This window comes from Amyelois transitella, chromosome 12, assembly GCF_032362555.1.
Source record: "Amyelois transitella isolate CPQ chromosome 12, ilAmyTran1.1, whole genome shotgun sequence".
Classification (NCBI taxonomy): domain Eukaryota; kingdom Metazoa; phylum Arthropoda; class Insecta; order Lepidoptera; family Pyralidae; genus Amyelois; species Amyelois transitella.
In genome coordinates, this window is record NC_083515.1 from 10809651 (window position 1) to 10835785 (window position 26135).

At 36.7% G+C, this 26135-nt stretch overlaps 1 protein-coding gene across 2 annotated transcripts in view; it reads left to right on the top strand.

The window, feature by feature from the left end:
• Positions 1 to 26135, top strand: part of LOC106136353 (allatostatin-A receptor) — a 70462-nt gene that overhangs the window by 24439 nt on the left and 19888 nt on the right. Inside the window, exons 2-3 of one of the 2 annotated variants that reach the window (XM_013336878.2) lie at positions 1118 to 1149; positions 16757 to 16814. The gene's annotated coding sequence lies outside the window, so the exon portion shown is untranslated. The remainder of the gene's footprint in view (positions 1 to 1117; positions 1150 to 16756; positions 16815 to 26135) is intronic. The other variant, XM_060947003.1, reaches the window with a different exon arrangement.

Here is a 26135-nt window from a genome sequence, read left to right on the forward strand (position 1 = left end):
AATATATTTTTTTAAATATACTTACATAATGTACAGACAATTTTTTTTACTGTAATATATAGCGCGGTTGTAGACGCGGGTAAAAGCTAGTAATACTCGTATATAGAATATACCCCATACAATAATAATTCATACCGCCCAAATGAAATTATAAAGTTTCTAAACCCATTCGGAGTGCGCAATGCTAATCTAAAAGTCGTCCCGGTATCTCCATGAGTTCGGTCTCTCCATCATTACCATACACCCTGGGAGGTTGAGGAACAGACCTGAATGTAAAATAACATGCATATAGTCACGTCTATATCCCTTGCGGGGCAGACAGAGCCATAGTCTTGAAAAGACCACGTTCAGCTATTTGGATTAATGACAAAATTGAGATTATAATATTGGTTGCTAGCCCATCGCCTAAAAAAGAATCCCAAGTTTGTAAGCCAATTCTTTAGTCGCCTTTTACGACATCCATGGGAAAGAGATGGAGTGGTCTTATTCTTTTTTGTATTGGTGCCGGGAACCACACGGCACCATGTACAATTAATCAGCTGTTGTTATTGAGAAGTTTCTATATGATTACATCTTAGCTAGGGGCTCCTATGGGAATTCCCAATAGAAGAACATATTTATTTTGTGCTATAACCACGTCTTTATCCCTTGGGTGGCAGACAGAGCCAAAAGTCTTGAAGAGACTAAAAAGATGACGTACAGCTGTGTGGCTTGATGGAATTGAGATTCAAATAGTGTTAGGATGTAGCTATCGAAAAGTAGAACCGCAAGTTTATTAGCCTTCTCCTTAGTCGCCTTTTACGACATCCATGGGAAACATATGGAGTGGTACTATACTATAGGCTTATATACTTGGGATTCTTCTCGTAGACGATGGGCTAACAACTTGTCATTATTTGAATCTCAATTTTATCATTGAGCCGAACAGTTGAACGTGGCGTTTCAGTCTTTCCGAGGCTCCGTCTACCCCGCAAGGGATATGAACATGATTATATGTATGTATGTTACTATTCTTAAGTGCCGGGATCCACACGGCAAAGCGGTAATTTATTTTTAAATTATTATAGAAGGCAAAATGGTAGATAATATCACTAAACTGTAATTATATCTTTTCTAGGTAGTTCATCCAGTCATCGAGTAATGTATAATGTAAGTATCTTAAATTACTTGATGACCTGATTCTGTTGATTAAAGATAAGATTCTTACATTAATTCAATTCATCTATATACATATAATAAAACAGTAAAAATATTTTGTCTGTACATTTTGTATTATTGACTGAAATGGATAGAGGGACACTTAGAATGAATAATAGAAAGCAATTTTTTTTTTAATATTTTGTCTGTCTGTCTGTATGTATGATCACGATTATCTCCAAAAGTACTGAACCGATTTACTTAAGACTTTCACCAATTGCTTTGTTTTAACTCAGAAGACAAAATCCTACTACTATTATACCTAAAGGCGAAAGTTTGTATGGATGTATGGATGTTTGTTACTCTTTCACGCAAAAACTACTGAACCTATTACCATGAAATTTGGTATGTAGGTAGCTGAAGACCCAGAATAACACATAGGCTACTTTTTATCCCAGAGTTCCCGCGGGATTGATAGGGTTTCCATGCGGACGAAGTCGCGGGCGGCCTCTAGTAAAATATAAATACAAGATATTTTTTTTTATTTCACATTATTGTAGTGTAGATTCAACTCGAAATTTACGCGGACGACCGCGACTTCGTCCGCGCACAGCTAGTTCTGAATATGAATATTTGTAAAAGGGTCATAAAATAACCAACAATATACTCGGTTGCCGGTTACGGAAATGATTAAACTTTCACACGAAAGTTCAACAAGAAACTTGCGCTAGAGTCGAAACTCTTAGAGTTTAACTTATAAAGTCGGAACAGTACATTAGTACATACATACGGTCACGTGCATATACCTTGTGGGGTAGACAGAGCCAACAGTCTTGAAATTACTGATAGAATTGAGATTCAAATAGTGACAGGTTGCTAGCCCATCGCTTAAAAAAGTATCTCAAGTTTGTTGGACTTTTTGGTGCCGGGAACCACACGGTAGTATATTAGTATAGGAGAAATTGAGTGTGACCTTTGGGTCTAGAAAAATATGCAATGATCTTGGATTGTAGATGTTTCTATGATTTTTAACAACATTCCAATAAAAAAGCTGGTTCTCAATTAGAACTGCCTGTATGTATGTATGTCTGTCCCTGATTATCTAGCGTTTCGCTGAACCGATTTGAATGCGGTTTACAGGATTGTGAAAAAGGAGGATATTGGGCTCTTTTTATAAAAATTGTCTTTGCTTAAGTATCACTCATACTTTATCACGTTTTTATTCCTTATGGGGTAAACAGAGTTACTTGACTCGAAGGCTGCGTTTAGCTTAGTAATAGAATTGAGATTCAAATATAGGCCAAGATTGACAGTCCATCGCCTAAAAGACAAATCACACACCTATTCCTTAGTCGACCTTAACAATCTGCGTGAAAACAATCTGCGTGCCGTGTGGTTCCCGGCACCAATATAAAAAAGAATAGGACCACTCCATCTCTTTACCTTGGATGTCGTAAAAGGCGACTAAGGAACAGGCTAATAAACTTGGAATTCTTTTTTAGGCGATGGGCTAGCAACCTGTCACTATATGAATCTCTTATGTCGTTAAAACCGTGTGGTTCCCGGCACCAATAGAAAAAAGAATAGGACCACTCCATCTCTTTCCCATGGATGTCGTAAAAAGCGACTAAGGGATAGGCTTATAAACTTGGGATTCTTCTTTTAGGCGATGGGCTAGCAACCTGTCACTATATGAATCTCTTATGTCTTATGTATACTGTTGGCTCTGTCTACCCCGCAAGGGATATGGACAAAATTATATGTATGTATATAAATATTATATTTATCATCCCTTCCATACCAGCGTCAAAGATCATTTGATCCACTTCAAAACAGGTTGTTTACGCGAAATTATTAAAAACTTCCCAATAGCTACAAGCTATATACGAGTATTTCTTATTAAACAAGTTACGAGCAAGTCTTCCGAGTGCCACCTCAGTTCGTTTTTAATAAGAGACAAAACAGAGTGTTTGTTTGAATGGTTTTTTATTTTGTCAAGGAAAAAAACAACCAGTAGGATTTGAAGCCGACAAACAATTGTTTGTTACCGCTTCTTCTGCACTGACGCCTTGGAAGCGGCAGTAAACTTAGTTTTTAAGTAATTTATTTGACGTCAACCAATGTTGTTAAACCATACGTTTTGACAATTATTAAGCGATATATAGTATCCTGTAGTAATGAAAAAAATTTTGTAAATTTTGAATTTGAATTCAATAACATTTCGTCGTTGACGTACCTAATACCGAATATCGGAGTTGGGAAACCGCGGTTATGTACCGTACATATATATAATCACGTCACATATCCCTTGCGGGGCAGACAGAGCCAACAGTCTTGAAAACACTGTTAGGCCACATTCAGCTGTTTGGCTTAATGATAGAATTGAGATTCAAATAGTGAAGAATTCCAAATTTAAAAAGCTTATTCTAAATATAGCTTATAGATGTCAAATAAATTATTTAAAACTAAGTTTAAGTACCGCCTCTTCCAAAGCGTTAGTGCAGAAGACGCGGCAACAAAACTGCACTGCAGCATTAGCCTCAAAATAAAACATATTTTTGTTCCAGTGCGAAACGATTCGCTGGAAAAAAGCGCGGAAACTCCAGGAAATACTATTGTTTTTTTCTTTTATTAGCTCATAATGACCTCCATTGTCTTTCGTTGTCAGGTTTTTTAACGAGGGGGAGTCGTGAAAAATTAAAAATTAAAATGTCAAGGAAAGATTTCGAGTATCGTGCGTCCGCCATTAAGGTTAATTGCTTGTTACGAGTTGATTTTTACCGTTTTACCACTATAATACATACCAACATACAAACATATGGTCACGTCTATATCGCTCAACAGTCTTGGACAGACTGAATGGCCACGTTCAGCTGTTTGGCTTAATGATAGAATTGAGATTCAAATAGTGACAGGTTGCTAATCCATCGCCTAAAAAGGATCCCAAATTTGTAAGCCTATCCCTTAGTCGCCTTTACGACATCCACGGGAAAGAGATGGGGTGGTCCTATTCTTTTTTGTATTGCTGCCGGGAACCACACGGCCTGTTATATTACACAAATTTACCGTTCTTCATACTCGTACTACATATAGGTACATTTAAACATATTTTTCAACCACGTCTGAACTATCAAAAAACTCATAGGTTTAATGAAGTCGTGTGAAAGGTTAGCACTTCAATCAACAGTGAATCGGTCGTAAATTCGTCTGTTTATCCTCGCTAAGTGTATGACGTCATAGCAGTCCACTCGTAGACGTGTTTACTAAATCAATTCCCATCGTATTTTGGGAGTCACAAACTCTATGATTGCTATAATATTTACATTCCAGTAAATGTACGATTGTGACTCTGTAGTTATGTTGATTTAAAGCTGATTGGCCGCCGTACATACATATAATCACGTCTTACCTTGCGGGGTAGACAGAGCCAACGGTCTCGAAAAGACCAATGACCTGCACATTCAGGCAACAGAATTTGATGACATGATCCCATGTCTAGGTTATGGAGGTAAGACGAAAGTCTGTTTGTGTAACAACATAACATATAATAACATCTGCATCCCTTGCGGCGTAGACAGAGCTAACAGTCTTGAAAAGACTGGAAGGTCACGTTCAGCGGTATGGCTTTATGATGGAATTGAGATTCAAATAGTGTCATTGCTAGCCCATCATCTACAAGAGGTATCCTAAGTTTATATGCTTATCCCTGAGTCGCCTTTTACGACATCCACCGGTAGGAGTGGTCCTATTCAATTAAAGTACCGGGAACCATACGGCTCAAAAAACACTAACACAAATATTACATTCTTATAACACTAGTGGGCGTAAACGAAAAAAAAACTTTTCGCTTTTTTTAAGAAACCAGCTGAGCTTTGATTTGTATGGAAAGTTTTAAGTTAAATCCTACCTGTCTTTACTTACCGCATCAATTTAGACGAATCCTCAATTTATTTGCTGTCTTTACCTGCCTTAAGGCTGCGGTTTGACTGAGAACGATAAAGGTTCGTCTACACAATTGGGTGTTTTAAAATTTCTTATGTAGTAGGCTTCTAAATTTAAACAATAAATATTTAAAAAAAATATATCTTTATTGAATAGAAAAATTTTTTATGTAGGCTTCTAAATTTAAACGTGAAATGTTGTTTTCAGTAAAAATATATCTATATTGAGTAGAATAGTTAAAATTAGTTAAAATAAGGTTAAAAATCATAACTTTATAAAATTATTATTATTTTTTTACTATTGATAAAAAAAAAATATATATAATCAGGAATACCGGAAACAATACTATTTTTAATAGAAAAAATAAACGTATTCCAGAGATACGCCTTCTTTTAATGAGAAAACGGCTTAAACATATTATTACTACTTAGACTTGAAAATATGAAAAACTAGATAGTCTATTTTACTATAACTTTTTTGTACTCTTACAAAGACTTTTATTTGCAATGGCAAATAAATAAATTAATGTTGGTAAGTGACAGCTAGCCTAAAATAAAAGTTTATTAGCCTATCCCTTAGTCGCTTTTGACGACATCCATGGGATGAGATAGAGTGCTCCTATTATTTAGTTACGGGAACCACACTGCACGAAAGAAAATGAAAAATACAACAATTAATTATTAATTCAGAATAAAATATCAACCAGACCTCAGCCTTATTTGGACTGGCAAATAAAAAAAAAGTTAGAGCAACCCTCTCTTATGAGGAATCAGGTCGCGTCTGACCTCCATTAGATTACGGCCTCACGAACCCGAGCAGCGAAGGGTTACGTGCTTAGTGTTTAGTAAAAGCGTTGTTTTATGTTAGCCGGGCATTCAATTTTATTCTGTTACAGTATCAATATGGTTTTCGTATGATTTATTTGCAATGTGCTTTTTTCTTTAAGTCTCACTTGGGTTATCTCGCGGGAATTTGTTGTGCCGTGTGGTTCCCGGCACAAAGAATAGGACCGCTCCATCTCTTTCCCATGGATGTCGTAAAAGGTGACTACATATGTACATATGATCACGTCTATATCCCTAGCGGGGTAGACAGAGCCACCAGTCTTGAAAAGACTGATAGGCCACGCTCAGCTGATTGGCTTAGTGATAGAATTTAGATTCAATTAGTGACAGGTTGCTAGCCCATCGCCTAGAAGAGAAATACCAAGTTCATAAGCCCTTAGTCACCTTTTACGACATCCGTGGGAAATAGATGGAGTGGTCTATTCTTTTTTGTATTGGTGCCGGGAACCACACGGCATTCTATTCTATTCATATTCTATTCTATTCTAGTACAAATTTGTACCATGTTTTGCTTGTCTAAAGCAACATCTGGTAAGGTTGCAAGTAAGTACTTCAATTTATCAGGTTCTCAGATATACTACATTGAAGTTTCTGTGACAACGGCGACATAGCCTGGCACATAGTCTCGAAATTAAATTAACTTAACTCAGTTCAGAATTATGTTGGACGTTAAATCCGAAATTGCATTGCGTAAATTGTAAATTTCTCTTGTGTAGAATAGAATAGAATAGATTTATTTTCAAAATTCGATACAAGGTATCACTTATTGACGTCACATTACTTAAATCTAATTATAACTACTACCGCTTCCAAAGCGCATGTGTAGAAGAAGCGGCGGATCAAACTACACTGCAGCATTTTTGTATATTTTCCTCTTGTAGGCGATGGGCTAGCAACCTCTCAAAATTTGAATCTCAATTCCATAATTTAGTTTTCTCAAGACTGTTGGCTCTGTCTACCCCGTAAGCGATCGTATGTATGCATACATACATTTGATCACGTCTATATCCCTTGCGGGGTTGACAGAGCCAACAGTCTTGAAAAGACTGAATGACCACGTTCAGCTATTTGGCTCAATGATAGAATTGAGATTCTAATATTGACAGGTTGCTAACCCATCGCCTGAAAAGAATCCCAAGTTTGTAAAACTATCCCTTAGTCACCTTTTACGACATCCATGGGAAAGAGATGGAGTGGTTTCTCTTTTGCATTGGTGCCGGGAACCACACGGCATTATATATCTATTTGTGAATAAAATAACGGTTCGCTACCAAATCAACACGGGAACTTGAATCTGAATAATATTAAAACTTCTGTATGAGTCTTGGAGTTATCGCCGTGAAATATTCGTTGTCAAGAAATAGCATTATTCACTGTGATTAGCTTAGTCTCTAGATATCCTAGCGCCCGAGATTGAGTACCGAGCACCGTTGCGGACTTAGCCTCGTTTTGTCTGGATCTAGAATTCTAGATATTCAGGACTGAGAATACCGCTAAGCTAATCTCAGTCGTTTAGCATAGTTAGTGGCGTATGTTACGTTAGTCTTATTTTTATGTTAAAAACAATTGTTACCCGCAGCGTCGCTCGCGTGAATTAAACGCCATCTAACAAAATAGTGACAAAATTGTTGAATTAAACGCCACCTACAAAAAATCTCATATAAATATATTAATCTGAACAATGTATTCTCTCGTCCACATTCTATTCTAAGTTTGGATATTTGTGAAGTTGGTTGACGTTGTTGAAGAGAATGCTGCAGTGCAGTTTGTTACCGCTTCTTCTGCACTAACGCCTTGGAAGCCCCAGTAAACACAGTTTTAAGTAATTTATTTGACGTCAACCAATGTTGTGAAACCTAACGTTTTGACAATTATTAAGCGATATGATAATATCCTATAATAATGTATAAAAAAATTTAAATTGAATTTTGAATTTATCAGGTTGCTAGCCCATTCATAGCCATCTATTAAGAAAAATCTCTTCTTCCCTGAACACCGATCTAACATATTGTTTATCGAAAACATCCACCCCTAAGCATCACTTAGAAACCCTATCAAGACGAACTCCGAGCAAACAACTAACTTGGAATATAATTAAAACTTATCTTTGATCAATTACTCAGCGGTTTCCAATGCTATATACACAATATTGCAACTTGCAACTCAATTAGAAACAATTAAATAATAGGTGCCGTGTGGTTCCCGGCACTAATAGAAAAAAAGAATAGGACCACTCCATCTCGTTCCCATGGATGTCGTAAAGGACGACTAAGGGTAGGCTTATAAACTTGGGATTTTGCTTTAAGGCGATGGGCTAGCAACCTGTCACTATTTGAGTCTCAATTCTATAATTAAGCGAAACAGCTGAACGTGGCCTATCTGTCTTTTCAAGACTGTAGGCTCTGTCTACCCCGTAAGGGATTTATACTTGACATACCTATGTATGTATTTATAAAAGAAATCTTAGTTCCTCTAACAGGTTGACCCTTGCAACACCTTTTATTTTTACTAATATTATAAAGCTGAAGAGTTTGTTTGTTTGTTTGTTTGAATGCGCTAACCTCACAAAGTACTGGTTCGAATTGAAAAGATCTTTTTGCGTTGAATAGACTATTTATCGAGGAAAGCTTTAGGCTATACATATAACATAACGCTGCAACTATGACGAGCAAAGAAATAATAGAATATGTGAAAAAAATCGGGGAAAATTATTAAGCCTTAAGGGCTTCAATGATGCCCAAAATATCTATTCCACGCGGACGAAATCGGGAATAGCTAGTAAATAAATAAAATTCTACGCTCATCGCCTCGATCCATGTGATTTTATATCTATTACAATCAAAATTAGCTCTCAAATGATCACAGATATTCGACATTTAATTGCAATAACTCTATAAATAGCAGCGTGTGCGCGGCACGATAATTAGCGTGACAAATTAATGTCCCACGCAGGTGTACCTCACGTACCTAACATAATTGTGACTGTCGACCTCGTAACGCAACCACATATGAGGTAGTGTTGAAGATAATAAAAAGAGTCACTATGCTGATAAATGGCTTATTTGGTTCACTACACAGATTTAATACATATAAAACTATTTCGATGAGAACAAGGGTTTGAGTTCTTAAAATTAATTAAATAAATAAATAAATATATACGGGACAAATTACACTGATTGAGTTAGCCTCGAAGTAAGTTCGAGACTTGTGTTACGAGATACTAACTCAACGATACTATATTTTAAAATAAATACTTATATTATTATAGATAAACATCCAAGACCCAGGCCAATCAGAAAAAGTTCTTTTCTCATCATGTCCTGGCCGGGATTCGAACCCGGGACCTCTGGTGTCACAGACAAGCGTACTACCGCTGCGCCACAGAGGCCGTCAATTAGCCCTGACTTGGGTATTTCACAAACAGTGTTAGGGAAGACGCGCACGCGGTGATTTGCAAAAGGAGAACTTCACTTGTTTCGTTCATTTTAGGCAAAGTCTTGTAGCACGAGCTATGATTCAACTCGACCGCCACCAAAGGGAAGATCTTCCGCTATGCTAGGTTTTATGCCTGGGGAACCGCGCGACAGACGATGTTCTGTCGGAAGTTGTATATATGCTCCAATCCGTGAAATCTTTGCTTGCACGATTTTAGGTTTTTCGTTGTTTTCGACTGATAGCGTCGCGTGATTTTTTTATTTTACTTTTGGCGTAGACATGACGCCATATTCTGAACAATCTAAATATCCGGATTACTGTATGTCGGAATCCTTTGACTGTAGTTTAGGTATCAATGTTGATCAGACTATAGACTTCAGAGGTCTGTATGCCAACGGCATTATATTAAGGTGTCCAAAGTACTACTTTTAGGTATGTTTCACAGTGCAACGCGGCTTGAACAGCGCGTTCTAAACCGCGCGTTTGATCGGCGTAGCGCTTTTCAACGAGTAATGCGTTTCGTTCCAAAATAAAGGCGCTTTGGCAGCGCTGAACGATGCTACAGCGAGCATCTTACTAAATATGAGACTCCGTAACCAATATTAAATACAAATAAGTTACGGAATCAGTTTTCCAATCTTAAATACATATGGTAACGCCTTTATCCTTTACGGGGTAGACAGAGCCAACAGTCTTGCAAAGACTGAATGGCCACGTTCAGCTATTTGGCTTAATGATAGAATTGAGATTCAAATAGCGACAGCCCATCGCCTAAAAGAAGAATCCCAAGTTTATAAGCCTATCCCTTAGTCGCCTTTTACGACACCCATGGGAGAGAGATGGAGTGGTCCTATTCTTTTTTCTATTGGTGCCGGGAACCACACGGCATTGTTTAATACCTCAATCTTGTGTACGCCCTCTGGGACTTGTAATGAATGGTGTAGCGAAGTAATTTATATTGTCCCGGTAATGGCGTCCCAGGAACGGGGTTAGACTTTAATAAAACTAAGTAAATTGTGTTCAAATAACGCATTAAATGCATAAACTAAAATAATCCCCGTAAGGGATATAGACGTGATGATATGTATGTACTAAAATAATAATAAACGCATTAAATATATGTTATTGTAAATTGACGTCCGATGGAAATGCTGCAGTGCAGTTTGTTCCGCCGCTTCTTCTACAAATGCACTTTGGAAGCGGTAGTAGTTATAATTAGATTTGAGTGATGTGACGTCAATAAGTGGTTGATACCTTGTATCCAATTTTGAAGATAAATGTATTCTATTCTATTTTAAATAAAATTTTCAAGTGACGATAATGATTTGAACAATTCAGACGTGTTGCATCCAATGTTTAATTTACGATTGAACCAATTCGCGTAGGTCGAAGTAAGTTAAATCTATATATATTCAGCCAGTTAATAAAGCTTTGTTACTTTTAGAAAAATTCAAAATATTACTTCTATCGAATCAAAGGATATTACTTTTTTTTCGGATTAAGGAAAAAGGTCGCTTATATTTTTACCCCGTCGAAGAATATATTGAATGGATATCTGTAATTATGTTAATCTTTTTGTCAACAGATGCCGTTTTCATTTGAGAGCTTAAACGATCAAGAAAGCTTATTAAAGTTGATAATAGATTTTTAAATTGGTTTTGCATACATACATACATATCACGTTTATATCCCTTGCGAGGTAGACAAAGTGAAAAGTCTCGATAAGACTGAAAGTCCACGTTCAGATTTTTACTTGAAATAAATAAACGTGCCGTGTAGTTCCCGGCACCAATACAAAAAAGAATAGGACCACTTCATCTCTTTCCCATGGATGTCGTAAAAGGCGACTAAAGGATAGGCTTACAAACTTGGTATTCTCCTTTTAGGCGATGGTCCAGCAACCTGTTACTATTTGAATCTCAATTCTATCATTAAGCCAAACAGCTGAACGTGGCTGAAGAGCAAACAATCTTAAAAAGACTATCAGTCTTTTAAATATTGTTTGCTCTGACTATCCCGCAAGGGATATAGACGTGATTATACGTATATATGTTAAATCTCAATTCCCTTTCCGTCTTGTGACTAAATACATAATAGTCCAATAATTAAATCACGCCTCTTTCTCGGAGGGGTAGGCAGAGACTACATCTCTCCACTCGCCGCGATCCCTGCATACTTCTTTCGCTTCTTTCAGATTTTTCGTTTAACGCGGGCGGAAAGGATGTCAATGGGAACATTGCAAAATGGGAGGTTTTTTGGTAATCATTATTTCAAATCATTTTCAAATTCATCACTATATACAATCCTGCTTATTTTCTCGCTTTGATGTGTTCGTTTTTAGGGTTCCGTTACATCCTTAGGTTGCACACTCAGCATTTTGCCTCTGGAGCTCTGCTGTTGGCTTGATTTAGTACTTCAGTGGTTACCCAAGGATTATATTCCTCGCGAATTTTCTTTATGCTTTAGTCCTATATCCAGTTTCTAATACACCCGAGTGTCAAATAGTTTTTTAAAAAAAAAGACTTCCACAAATCTTGCACAAAGACTCTATGCAATAAACGTGTTTTATTTTGTTTTGTTTTTTTTTTTTTGTTAAATGTAATACCGGAAACAACAGGTCGGTTAAAATTTTCACAGAATATTAACTTCTATGTTACCTTTCAAAATAAAAAAATACTGATTATTGAAGAGATGCTATCATATAACAAACGTAACTTTTAAGCATTTTTTTGGTGATTTACATAAACGGGATATACATTATGTAACAAACGTAATCTTAATTCTATCATCAAGCCAAACAGCTGAACGTGGCCTATCAGTCTTTTCGAGACTGTTGGCTCTGTCTACCCCGCAAGGGATATAGACGTGATTAACTGAATGTATGTAACCAACGTGATGATGGTACGGAACCCTTCGTGCGCGAGTTCGCTTCGCACTTGCCCGGTTTTTATTACTTTTTTCGTATATTACGAAATATTCGATATAAATGCCTTCATTTTCCTTTTACGTTATGTTGTTCACTTTTATGTATGATTTTTTTCAATAATTGATTATTAGGCATACTACCTACGATTTATTCGGAACACATTTTTATTTACATGTATGAACTTAACATGTTTTTATCGCTTGCGGGGTAAACAGAGTCAATAGTCGCAAGATTCGAAAATTTATGTTTAGTGCGATTGCTCATTTAATAAAGTAGATATAAACAAAATTCATTTTCCACAGTTTTTTTCTGTATATAATATTATATATAGGTACATAAAATCATGCCTCTTTACAATTCAGAGGTATAGGCATAGACTTATATATTATAGTTTCTGGTACGTTTTTTACAGTAAATAAATAATAAATAAATATATACGGGACAAATTACACAGATTGAGTTAGCCCCGAAGTAAGCTCTAGACTTGTGTTACGAGATACTAACTCAACGATACTATATTTTATAATAAATACTTATATATATATATAAACATCCAAGACCCAGACCAATCAGAAAAAGTTATTTTCTCATCATGCCCTGGCCGGGATTCGAACCCGGGACATCCGGTATCACAGACAAGCGTAGGTAGTACCGCTTCACCACAGTATGTAATATCATCGATAAGGACTCAAATTGTACATAAAAACACAGAATAAGTAAAGTCTTTTTCATATAAATGGCCGAGATAGGATTTGAATCAGAATTTTTTATTCAGACATCTTATTGGGTACAACAAAATTTAAATAAACACAAATTGTACAAGATCATTTTCACTGCGATGCCATTAGAAAAGCCGGCGACTCTTTGTCCCAATTATACACAGAAACAATCTGTCTATTTATGCAAATTTATTCAATTCGGCCGAACGGCTCCGTCCTATTCTCTTGTTACTCTGAATTTTAACTGTTGGAAATGGGTGTCGGCTAATGGAAACATTTTAACATTTTTCGCCTTTTCAATTAACTCTCAATTTGACGAATGGCAAAAAAAAATCTATACTAATATTATAAAGCTGAAGAGTTTGTTTGTTTATTTGAACGCGCTTATCTCAGGAAGGCTGATAGGCCACGTTCAGCTGTTTGGCTTAATGATAGAATTGAGATTCAAATAGTGACAGGTTGCTAGCCTGTCGCCTAAAAGAAGAATCTCAAGTTTACAAACCTATCCCTTACTCGCCCTCACTTCTCACTAAGAATCATTTTTAATCCAATGAAAATCTGACAGTACTGACGAACCCCAATGCAAAAGCTAGCAAAAAAAAAACTAAATTAACGACTTAATCACGGATTGCCGACAAAAGATTTACAAGTTGTAAAAAAAGTTATAAAAATCACACAATTACACAAACGGGCGGTAAATCTTCATTTTAACGGCGTCCGGTGAATGTAAATTTTATTTTCTGTTACTCACTACTTAATGTGTAATGAAGTGAATGAATTAAATTATATTTATGGTTTTTTTATTAAACCACTGAAACGAAATATCGGGATTCCGATTATGAGATTAAAGTAATTACATTTTTATGAAAAGAATAAAAAGGAAATAATTCGAAATTAATCAAGATATACTTTTATTTGTTGTTTAAGCAGAGTGTAATATAACATACATACATATGGATAGACAGAGCCAACAGTCTTGAAAAGACTAAATGGCCACGTTAAGCTATTTGGCTTAATGATAGAATTGGGATTCAAATAATGACAGGTTGCTAGCCGATCGCCTAAAAAAGAATCTCAAGTTCGACATCGACGACATCCATGGGAGAGAGATGGAGTGGTCCTATTCTTTTTGTATTGGTGCCGGGAACCACACGGCACTTATTACTTATGTTACTGCACATTTTCAGATAAATTTCATTAAGTTTTTCCAAGGTCAATCGTGGCCTATCAGTCTTTTCAAGAGTGTTGGCTCTGTCTACCCCGCAAGGGATGTAGACGTGATACGTTTATATGTATGAAAGTGGCGAATATTTGCGTTACAAACATTTAGACAGCTCAGAGTAATATAATTTTATTATTACACATTTATGTTGCTGGAGAAAGTAATAAAACTGGCCCTGATCTTTGTATATTTATTTATGTGTGTATTTATTGTGGACATTATATAAAAACGCGCCGCCGACGCCTAATTTTGTGAGACAAAACCAAGAGTTTATGGTTCTCTCAGTCATACTACGATCTTTCTCAGTCTTTTGTCTGTTTGGATTCCTTCCACCCAAAGGTTGACTGGAAGAGATTGCATTAGCGTTAAGTCCGCCTTTGTACCATCTCTGTCTGCTTTGTGATGTTTTGTATGTTTTACTCTTATGGTGCAATAACGAGTTTAATCTTCTAAAGGGATATCAGAATATTAATAATCTCACCTCTCGACATCCTTAGCCACCCACGCCGATGTTGCCCCTTTGTTGCCAATCATGGTGACTGATTTGAGGGGCCCATTTAGTGAGTGGCGAGTCACCACCTGCCACATAATAGTCACGTATTCATGATTATGGCAGGTGTCCGAACTTCTCCAGCAATAGCCCAGTTTAAATCCATCCAAACGTCAACAGCATAACCCATCATTCTTTTCCTTATTTTGTAATAGCTCCACCTCCTGCCGAGACCTGCCGGGACATGTCGTCTATTGATATGCCCGGGAACGGGTTTTGGCAGGAGAACAACATAACATCAACTTCTCCAAAGGGCCTCTACGTGTTGGATTTATATCCCCACGCAAGCCTCTCAAAAATCCGGGGTGTATAGACCCGTGAAATCCAAGAGGATAAATATAACTTTACCGTTCTTCCTCCTGGCTTTAGTCCCGATTGTATCCTCACCTAGAAAACATAGCTTACAAATATAGTCACTGAAAAAAAAAAATGGATCAGACGACCAAATTAACTACAATATCGTTAACTTAGTCCAAAAAGAAATTCGATTAAACAAAAATGTACTTTATACATTTAGTTTTATGATATTGTTTCGAGTGTCACTCGTTCCCTGTTAACTAATAAAAGTCAATTGATTGATGGGATAATTGGATAATCATTGTGTGCTGTGACGTCATTGAGAATAAAATAATTACATACATACATACATACGGTCACGTCTATATCCCTTGCGGGGTAGACAGAGCCAACAGCCTTGAAAAGACTGAATGGCCACGTTCAGATGTTTGGTTTAATGATAGAATTGAGATTCAAATAGTGACAGGTTGCTAGGCCATCGCCTAAAAAAAAGGATCGCAATTTTATAAGCCTATCCCTTTGTCGCCTTTTACGACATCCATGGGAAAGAGATGGAGTGGTCCTATTCTTTATTGTATTGGCGCCGGGAACCACACGGCACACTTAAATATCTTAGCACTAATTGGGAAAATACGTTGACAAAGTCTTGGTTTTATAGAAACATGCCTCTTAAAATGGGGGTGGTAAGGTCGTAACTGCAATGGTATGATATAAAAGCACTTTCCTCTCTCATCGTTACTCAAATACTTGAACAAAATTGTCGCCATCAAATACTTTGCCTTCAGTGACGCTTACCAATATTGTAGGTACAGTTAACGCATGCGCAGTTCATGTATAAGATTTTAAATTAGTGACAATTTTCTCGAGCCAAATCTTCGAAAGGATAATAAACGTGTCACTATTAAAATGCCGTGTGGTTCCCGGCGCCAATAGAAAAATAATTGGTCTAGTCCATCTCTTTCTAAGGGTGTCGTTAAAGGCGATTAAGGATAGGCTTATAAACTTGAGATTCCTTTTTTTTTTTAGGCGATGGGCTAGCAACCTGTCATTATTTAAATCTCAATTCAGTATTGTTATAGTTTCTGAAAATTCTGTAATTCAGTCCAATGATTGTATATTGTTATTTTAAAAACTTTATATTTAAAATTTGTAGGGATTTTAAAAGCTTTTCGTAAAAATAGAAAGAATTTAATTAAACGAACATACTGATGACTGTAAATATTTTTTGTTTCGTTCGAGTTAAAATTAATTTACTGGCTCGTTATTTTTTTAATTGGAAGTTCATAGAATTTAACAAGTATTAGCAAATATTTATATACATACATACATTCATACATATGGTCTATCATTGATGTCTAGTGCCGTGATATTTAGTGCCGTGTGGTTCCTGGCACCAGTACAAAAATAATAGGACCACTTCGTCGCTTTCTCATGGTTGTCGTAATAGGCGACTAAGGGATAAGTTTACAAACTTGGGTTTCTTTTTTTTAGGCGATGGGCTAGCAACCTATCTCTATTTGAATCTCAATTCTATCATAAAGCCAAATATGTAGCTGAACGTGGCCTATCGGTCATTTCATGACTGTTGACTCTGTCTACACCGCAAGGGATAAAGACGGGACCATATGTAGGTATGTTTTTTAATCAAATGTTGAATTATATGCTGTTTATTTTTTTTTTCAGGTACAAAACCCGCCGGGGTCTAGTCCGGCTTAATGCCTGTTGGCTATATTTAACATAGGTATGTATCCGTAACTAAAAATTATATTTGCAAAATCTTCCTGTCTGTCTGTTCCGCTTTCACAGCTAAACTGCTAGACCATGGATCCAATACGGGTTAGGTTTACCTGCTAAGGTTGCGGAGGTCAGATGGGAGTCGCTTCGTGTAAAAACCTGACTCACCCAATCCAGGATCCATGGTCAAAGGCATACCCCGGGCTCCTCTCCAGAGTGGTGAGGATGCAACCAGGACTAAAGCCAGGAGGAAGAAGATCGAGTCTAGTTAGCTGTCTTAAAACTTCTTCTTTGTCATTACCTTCTCCCACTTTCTATGTGGGGTCGGCAGTATGGTAGTACATACATACATATAATCACGTCTATATCTCTGGGTAGACAGACCCAACAGTCTTGTAAAGACTGATAGGCCACGTTCATCTTTTTGGCTTTAAGATAGAATCGAGATTCAAATAGTGACAGGTTGCTAGCCCATCGCCTAAAAGAGGAATCCCAAGTTTGTAAGCCTATCCCTTAGTCGCCTTTTACGAAATCCATGGGAGATAGATGGAGTGGTCCTATTCTTTTTTCTGTTGGTTCCGGGAACCACACGACAGTATGTTAGTTTTTTTTCCAATTACTACTGTCACTAGTCACACCCTTTCTCCTCATACTATCCTTGACGCCGTCCATCCATCTCTTTTTCGGTCTTCCCCTATTTCTTGAACCTTTCACTTTCATATTTGAGGCTCTTTTAGTAACATAAGTTAGCTGTCTTAAAACAATCTATGCTAACTATATGCTACTATACGTATCTACGGTAGCATATAATTAGCATTTATTGTTTACATATATACATACATAAAATCACGCCTTTTTCCCGGAGAGGTAGGCAGAGACTACATCTTTCCACTTGCCACGATCTCTACATACTTCCTTCGCTTCATCCACATTCATAACTCTCTTCATGCAAGCTCGGCGGTTTCCTTACTCATATATTGTTTCTTAACTTTTATTCCAACAAAGCTATTTTATTACACGGACTAAAAGGTTAATACAAATACATAGTATAGCTTAACAGGTAAGGAAATCTGTTAGTTGCCAAGAATGTCTCCCCCCCAAATTGGACGCTTCCGCGCGACGTTACAAGAATGTGTTTGTTCAGATTCCACTGATTTCAAAGATGCTATTGATTGCTCCTAAAATAAATTCGATTGAGATCGCCCCCGGCTGAATTGGAGGCTCTTTTCTGAATATCCGACTGTTAAGAAGATAGTTATGTTACGGTTTTTTTTTGGAAGTGGACGAACTTAAGTCCGTCCCTGTTAAAATTGTTCGTATACATATATATATTTTTTAATTTCATCTGCTTCTCGAATTAGACTTAGGTAAAAAATGTTGTTTATTAGACAGTATCTGCGAGCGATAAATTCTATAAATAGTATATATAATACAACGCGAAAGTTTAAAAACAGTTACTAGCGTCTATCTTTCAAAATATATCCAACGTGAGAGATAAGAACGAAGAAACGAAGAACATACATACATACATATTGTCACGTCTATATCTTGCCTTGAAAGGACTGAATGGCCACGTTCAGCTATTTGGCTTAATGATAGAATTGAGATTCAAATATTGATGGCCTCTGTGGCTCAGCGGTAGTACGCTTGTCTGCGACACCGGAGGTCCCGGGTTCGAATCCCGGTCAGGGCATGATGAGAAAAGAACTTTTTCTGATTGGCCTGGGTCTTGGATGTTTATCTATATAAGTATATATTATAAAATATACTATCGTTGAGTTAGTATCTCGTAACACAAGTTTCGAACTTACTTCGACGCTAACTCAATCAGTGTAATTTGTCCCGTATATATTTATTTATTTATTTATTTAAATAGTGACAGGTTGCTAGCCCATCGCATAAAAAAGAATCCTAAGTTTGTAAGCCTATCCCTTAGTCGCATCCATGGGAAAGAGACGGAGTGGTCCTATTCTATTTTGTATTGGTGCCGGGAACCACACGGCACGAAGAAACGTAGAATTTTGCAACAAATCTCCGAAATTCACTCAGCATTAACGCAAAAATGCGCTTCAAAAAAGCAAAATGAGTTCTCAAAATCCCATTTAAGCCATAAATCTCATTGTTATGTACACGAGGCGATGAAACGCGTGTAATCCCGTTTTCGTAATACGTATATGCTCCATCGCAGATACATCAAAGACTGATACTTTATACCGAAATTCGTGCTTGATTTAAGATAATTGCTCTTTCGTCAAACGTTTGCTTGTGGTACAAGTTAAAGAAACCACACTTTTTATAAGTTTTTACATTCATTCATGTAATTTAATGTAGACAGACAATGTGCATTCGTCCACGATTTATATTTAAGAGATCTATATTTGTAAATTTACGTCCGATGAAAATGCTGCAGTGTAGTTTGTTCCGCCGCTTTTTGTACGCTTTGCGCTTTGGAAGCGGTAGTACTTAGTTGTAATTAGATTTAAATGATACCTTTTAACCAATTTTGAAAATAATCTATTCTATTCTGTTCTTAACGAAAATAGAGTTTGCAGCTCTGAATATTTTGAAGAGCTTATTCATTCATTCACCCTTAAAAGAGTAATGTTGCGGCAGTTTAGCCTCCATGGACAGCCAGACACTTTGACTTGACATATTCATATAATCACGTCTATATACCTTGCGGGGTAGACAGAGCTAGCAGTCTTGAAAGACAGATACGCCACGTTCAGCTGTTAGGCTTAATGATAGAATTGAAATTCAAATAGTTACAGTTACTATAGCCCATCGCCTAAAAGAAGATTCCCAAGTGTCTTAGTCGCCTTTTACGACATTTATGGGTAAGAGGTGAAGTGGTCCTATTCTTTTTTATATTGGTGCCGGGAATCACAAGGACAGATTAGTAAAAAAAAATACTTTCCTCTGTTGACTGAGACGAAGAGTTTGAACTTTGCGTACTTTGCAAATCCTTACCCGCTTCAGCTTATCGTTTAGACATTAATATCAATTACTAATCCATGTATGATTGATTGCGAGCACATAGGATTAATATAGACCGATAGATTATTGTTTTTGGGGTATGATTTATTTGTCTGTAACTACGGAATCCATATTGGCAAGGATTTTAGCGAATAAATCGTTGTTTCAGAAGTAGATTAGTAGTTTAGGTGGCGGAATGGTAAGATTAGTCGTTAGTGAGTATCGGGTTCAAATACCACAGCAGATTGTAACTATGACAAATACTTATTTATGTATTCTCTCGTCTAAATATCTATTCTAAGTTTGGATAGTTGTGAAGTTGACGTTGTTGATGAAAATGCTGCAGTGCAGTTAGAATAGAATAGATTTATTTTCAAAATTGGATACAAGGTATCACTTATTGACGTCACATCACTTAAATCTAATTATAACTACAACCTACGCTTCCAAAGCGCGTGTGTAGAAGAAGCGGCGGAACAAACTACACTGCAGCATTTTCATCGGACGTTTGTTATTTATGCACTGACGCTTTGTAAACGGCAGTTGTGAAACCAAAAGATTTAAAATAATTATGATGTAGAAATGCCCCATAACAATGAATAAAAGTTTATTTCATTTTTAACTTTTTTTTTATCTTATTTACTGCTCACCGATCCAAGTCAAGGTCAGATTTATCTGAAAAGAGTCATGCAGGTCAGAAGAAAATCGCTCCCCCTCCAGGAGAGTGGTCATAGGAGGCTGTCGGGCAAATTTAGATTTTTTTAGCTACCTCAATACCGACGGCAACTAACTAGTCTTGTTACGAGAAAAATTAAAAATGAATTCGTTAGAGAGTTTTTGTTTGAATAACTCGAGTGCGCAGTTATTCCGCGCCGTCTATATTTTCAAATTTCGAACATATTTTTTTTTATCAACATTTTTGACACCGAAACAACTGCATGGAAACTAACACAGTTTTATGTAGTATTCAGATGCACGAAAAACACACAAAAGGTTGGAAAATAAGTCAAACGCCAGGGCATAGAGTTGCCGAACTATCGATTGTTAAACTATCGATATTTGATCTCGGGAATCATCTATATATCGATAGTCCTATCGATATTGTCGAAAGCTCATTCAGGCACAATAGTATTAAACTACAATTCCATCTTATAGCCACAAAGCTGACCGTGGCCTTTCATTCTCTTGAAGACTGTTGGTTCTGTCTACCCTGCAAGGGATATAGACGTGACTTTATGTATGTATGTATAGTGATTTCGAAATAAAGCTTCAATACTATCGATAGTTTTTGTCTACCCAAAGAAACTTATTTCAATAGTATTGCATTGCATTTCATTGATTGCATCCTCACCACTCTGATGAGGAGCCCGGGATAAGCCTTTGACTATGGATCCTGGATTGGGTGAGTCAGGTTTTTTACACGAAGTGACTCCCGTCTAAACCTAACCCGTATTGCATCATATGGTATACGCCATATATAGGTACGAGTAAGAGCATCGGTTAGTATTCAAACTAATGCAGGTACATAACTTTGAAAATAGTCATAAGTGCACGGCCGAGGTGGGATTCGAACCTGTGCCTTTATGCGCATCACGCATTATAACCAGGCATCTTACGAATTCGACCACCGACGCTCTCAACTTTATTCAAATATCGAAACTATATCGATATTGGAATGGGCAACACTAGCTAGAGAGATTCCACCAATCAAAAACCAATATCAGGCCGGATGAGTTTCAGGACAAAATGCATTGGAGTCGTACGGTAAAGGTGCAGAAATAAAATGAACTTTTCTTTATTACTTGACCGGCATGTGGCGTTTTAGATCAAAAGTCTCAGGTAAGAGAAATCTATACTAATATTATAAAGCTGAAGAGTTTGTTTGTTTGAACGCGCTGATCTCAGAAACTACTGGTTCGCATTGAACAATAGACCATTTATCGAGGAAGGCTTTAGGCTATATAACATCACGCTGCAACTATAAGGAGCAAAGAAATAATGGTAAATGTGAATACAACGGGGAAAATTATTCATCCTTGAGGGCTTCAATGATGCCCAAAATAACTATTCCACGCGGACGAAGTCGCGAGCACAGCTAGTGAGAGATTATTTAAAGATCCCTAAAATAAATACAACCTATCATTAAGCCGAATAGCCGAACGTGGCCTATCATTCCTTTCAAGAGTGCTGGCGCTGTCTACTCCGCAAGGGATATAAACGTGATTATATGTATGCATTTAATCGTTCTCAATTTACATCACACACTTTTGAGATTAATTTGAATATTTAACAACAACATACCTTTCAAGACGTTGACACAATATTTCTTTAGTTTTAAATACAACATGACACTTCTATTGTATTATGTTATTCCAATGTCTATGCCACCCACCGAGAATTTAAATTTCTTTTATATATTATCCTACGAAAAAAGATTCATATAAATTTATATAAAACCGGTTTTTACCAAACATTTATTAAGACAACTGACATATATTGCGATGGATTCTCAAATCCGATGTTATATTCCAGTCAAGACAAGTCATAAATCTATCACATTTTATTGCTGATAAAGCAATTATAATAAAACTTTCAAACTACGTCATTGAAATAATATATCTTTCAGTTTGAATGATTTGTGCCGTGTGGTTCCCGGCACCAGTACAAAAAAGAATAGGACCACTCCATCTTTTTCCTATGGATGACGTAAAAGGCGACTAAGGGATAGGCTTACAAACTTGGGATTCTTTTTTTAGGCGATGGGCTAGCAACCTGTCACTATTTTAAGCGAGCTTGCATGAAGAGAGTTATGAATGTGGATGAAGTATGCGGAGATCGTGGCAAGTGGAATGATGTCTCTCTCTCTGCCTCCTCCTCCGGGAAAGAGGCGTGATTTTATGTATGTATGTATGTTGAATGATGGAATCACTAGAATAAGAAAACAGTTCAAGATCCAGACATACATACATACATATAATCACGTCTATATCCCTTGCGGGGTAGACAGAGCCAACAGTCTTGTAAAGACTGATAGGCCACGTTCAGCTATTTGGCTTTAGGATAGAATTGAGATTCTAATAGTGACAGGTTGCTAGCCCATCACCTAAAAAAGAATCTCAAGTATGTAAGCCTATCCCTTAGTCGCCTTTTACGATATCCATGGGAAAGAGATGGAGTGGTCACATTCTTTTTTGTATTGGTGTCGGGAACCACACGGCAAGATCCAGACATAACGGTTTAATCATATAATTTCTTAACAACGCTTTGCTCAACGTTAAACAGAATTAAAAATTGACTTGAAGCATGCCTAACAATCATGCATTATTCATGCCATCTCTTGTGAGATAAAACTGTACATTTTAGAGTATTAAAAACGTTTTTCCGGGATGAGAAATTTGCAAAGGCGTATCACTTAGATAAATTAAAGAACAGAAGCTTTTTTTCATTAGTGATCAGTACTTACTTAGGTACCTACTTACTTTTACTGTTCTATTTTATACTAGCTGTTGCCCGCGACTTCGTCCGCGTAAATTTCGAATTTCTACGCGTAAACTTATTTGCAGGCAAACTCATGCCTTGAGTGCATTCAAATGACGATAACTTTTTTTTAGTGAACCGATTTAGATAAAACAAACTTTACATGTTTTTCTGAGTTACAACAAAGCAATTGGTGAAAGTTTTATCGGTTCAGTACTGTCAGAGATAAGCGTGATCATACATACAGACAGACAGACAAAATTAAAAAAATATATTTGCTTTCTATTCTAAGTGTCCCTCTATCCATTTCAGTCAAAAATACTAAATGTACAGACAAAATATTTTTACTGTTTTTATTTTTTTATTTTATTTATTTGGTCTACCATTGTTTGCTACATTGAAACATGATATATAATCTAATACATATGTTAAATTTAATTGCTAAACGTGCAAACCATTGAAGGTAAACACCACATATTCAAATTCTTAGTTGAAAACATTAATATATTGTTAAACAGTTGACACAATAAAGATAACAAAAATATTAATCATCACAGACCATTCATGACTCCCCTACAAAAGCTCGCAAGAGAATCATGGTGTACATCACATGATACACTGACTCTGTTATACAATCGACCAATCATACACATAGGTGAATTCTGACCCAGAACAGTTCGACGGATTGGCAGAACCAATGGCGCAATCATATTTCTAGGCAATCTTGAGGGAGCCCTGAATCTGATGCCACCCAAGAGTTGTGAAGACTCAATCCTACCACGAACAATCTTATAAAAGAATTTTAGGTCCAGCAAATCTCTTCTCCTCGATAAAGAAGTAATTCCAAAGTAGGTCAACCTTTCGTCATAAGATTTCAGTTCCTTGTGCTTACCTACTGAGTATGACAAGTAGTTTAGGAAACGTTTTTGCAGTCGTTCTATCCGTAGTGAGTGTGTGGCAAAATGCGGACGCCAAACAGTACTAGAATATTCGAGTATGCTACGAATTAAAGTTGTATACATCAAGATCTTGGTCTTTGGTTTTCGAAAATCTTTGCAGTTCCGAAAGACAAACCCGTATAGCTTCGATGCCCTTTTGGTAATATTTTCTATATGTGGGATGAAGGTAAGTTTCTTATCAAAAGTTATTCCGAGGTCTTTCACCATATTCAATTCCCGCAATACGTGCGAATAGATTTTATATGAAGAAGGTATAATATTATGTTTGCGAGTGCATTTAATATGTGCGCATTTCTCAGGATTCACGTGCATCAGATTGGCTTCACACCAACTCATCAAGGAGTTAAGGTCGGTTTGCAGAAGGTTAACATCATTAACCGATTCAATTATTCTGCAGAATTTTAGATCATCGGCAAACAAAAATGGATGAGAGTTCCTGAATACTGGTACTATGTCATTAATAAATATATTAAACAAGATAGGTCCCAAATGGGAGCCTTGGGGAACTCCTGAAGTAATCTTGCAGAATTCAGAGGAGTAACCACCCACTACAACATAAAAGCTACGGTTACTAAGGTATGACTGCAACCAATTTAGCATTATACCCGATACGCCGTATAGTTCCAATTTTTTAATAAGTTTCTGATGTGACACCTTATCAAACGCCTTGCTGAAATCAGTATAAATTACATCCACTTGTTTATTTGCATCTAGGGCTTCTACCACAACTTCTGTAAATGATACCAAATTTGTTGTGGTGGACCTGCCCGGGACAAATCCATGTTGATGATCTGATATAAGTGGTCGGAAAAATCTCTGCAATGAGGGACTTATTAAAGCTTCAAAAACTCTCCCGAAAATTGATAATACAGAAATGCCTCTATAATTACTGACTAGTGAATCATCGTTAGATTTGAATATCGGAACTACTTTTGCTGTCTTCCATCTTTTAGGAAATACCCCCTCTTTCAAAGATAGGTTGAATATAATATGCAAAGGAACCGATAACACGAGCGAAAGCGGTACAACAAAAGAGGGCGGGATGTTATCCGGGCCAGCTCCTTTATTTACGTTTAAACTTTTAAGCTTATCTTCGATATCTTCTCTGGTTATATAAAATGTCGAAAAACAATCTCCTGCAGCAATGTGAGTAGTGTCAACCGTGTTATTTTTGTTTTATTATATGTATAGATGAAATTGATTAACCATATTCTACAAGATGTCTGGTAAATCGAGTTACGTATTTAAAGAGATAGTAAACCACGAACAAGCTTAACTAGATAAAATATAAAACTAACACAATACTTTCTAGTTTAAAAGATAAAAAATATCAAAATAGTGCGGAATGTCCCCGAGTGCCGTGTGGTACCTGGCACTAAATAATAGGACCGCTCCATATTTTACCCATGGATGTCGTAAAAGGCGACTAAGGGTCAGGATAATTTTTGGCGATGGCGTCGTTTCAAGACTGTTGGCTCTGTTTACCCCGCAAGGGATATAGACGTGACCATATGTATGTATGTATGTACGGTAAAACCCCCAATCATCGACACTTTAACGCACGAACTCTAGTAATTATTTGTTTTATTTTTATAATTTTATCATATATTGAAGTTTTGAATAAAATTTTTGGGTATTTTGCATGATATATTAAAGTAGAAATGAATGTGATATAAAAATTTACAAGATATACCAATATAGATTTATGGTATTTTTAGCCTAATATTCGACTGCAGAAATCCATTTACCGACAACCGGTTTTCGACATGTTCCAATAATCGAGATCTAGTAATCGACATGTTCTATTTATGGACATCCAATATTTAACGGCCCATTAATCGTGCACCCAGCCTAAAATTTTCAAATGGTAGCTTTAAACCGAAAAAAGTAATGAGCAATAAACCGTACTCACCTCC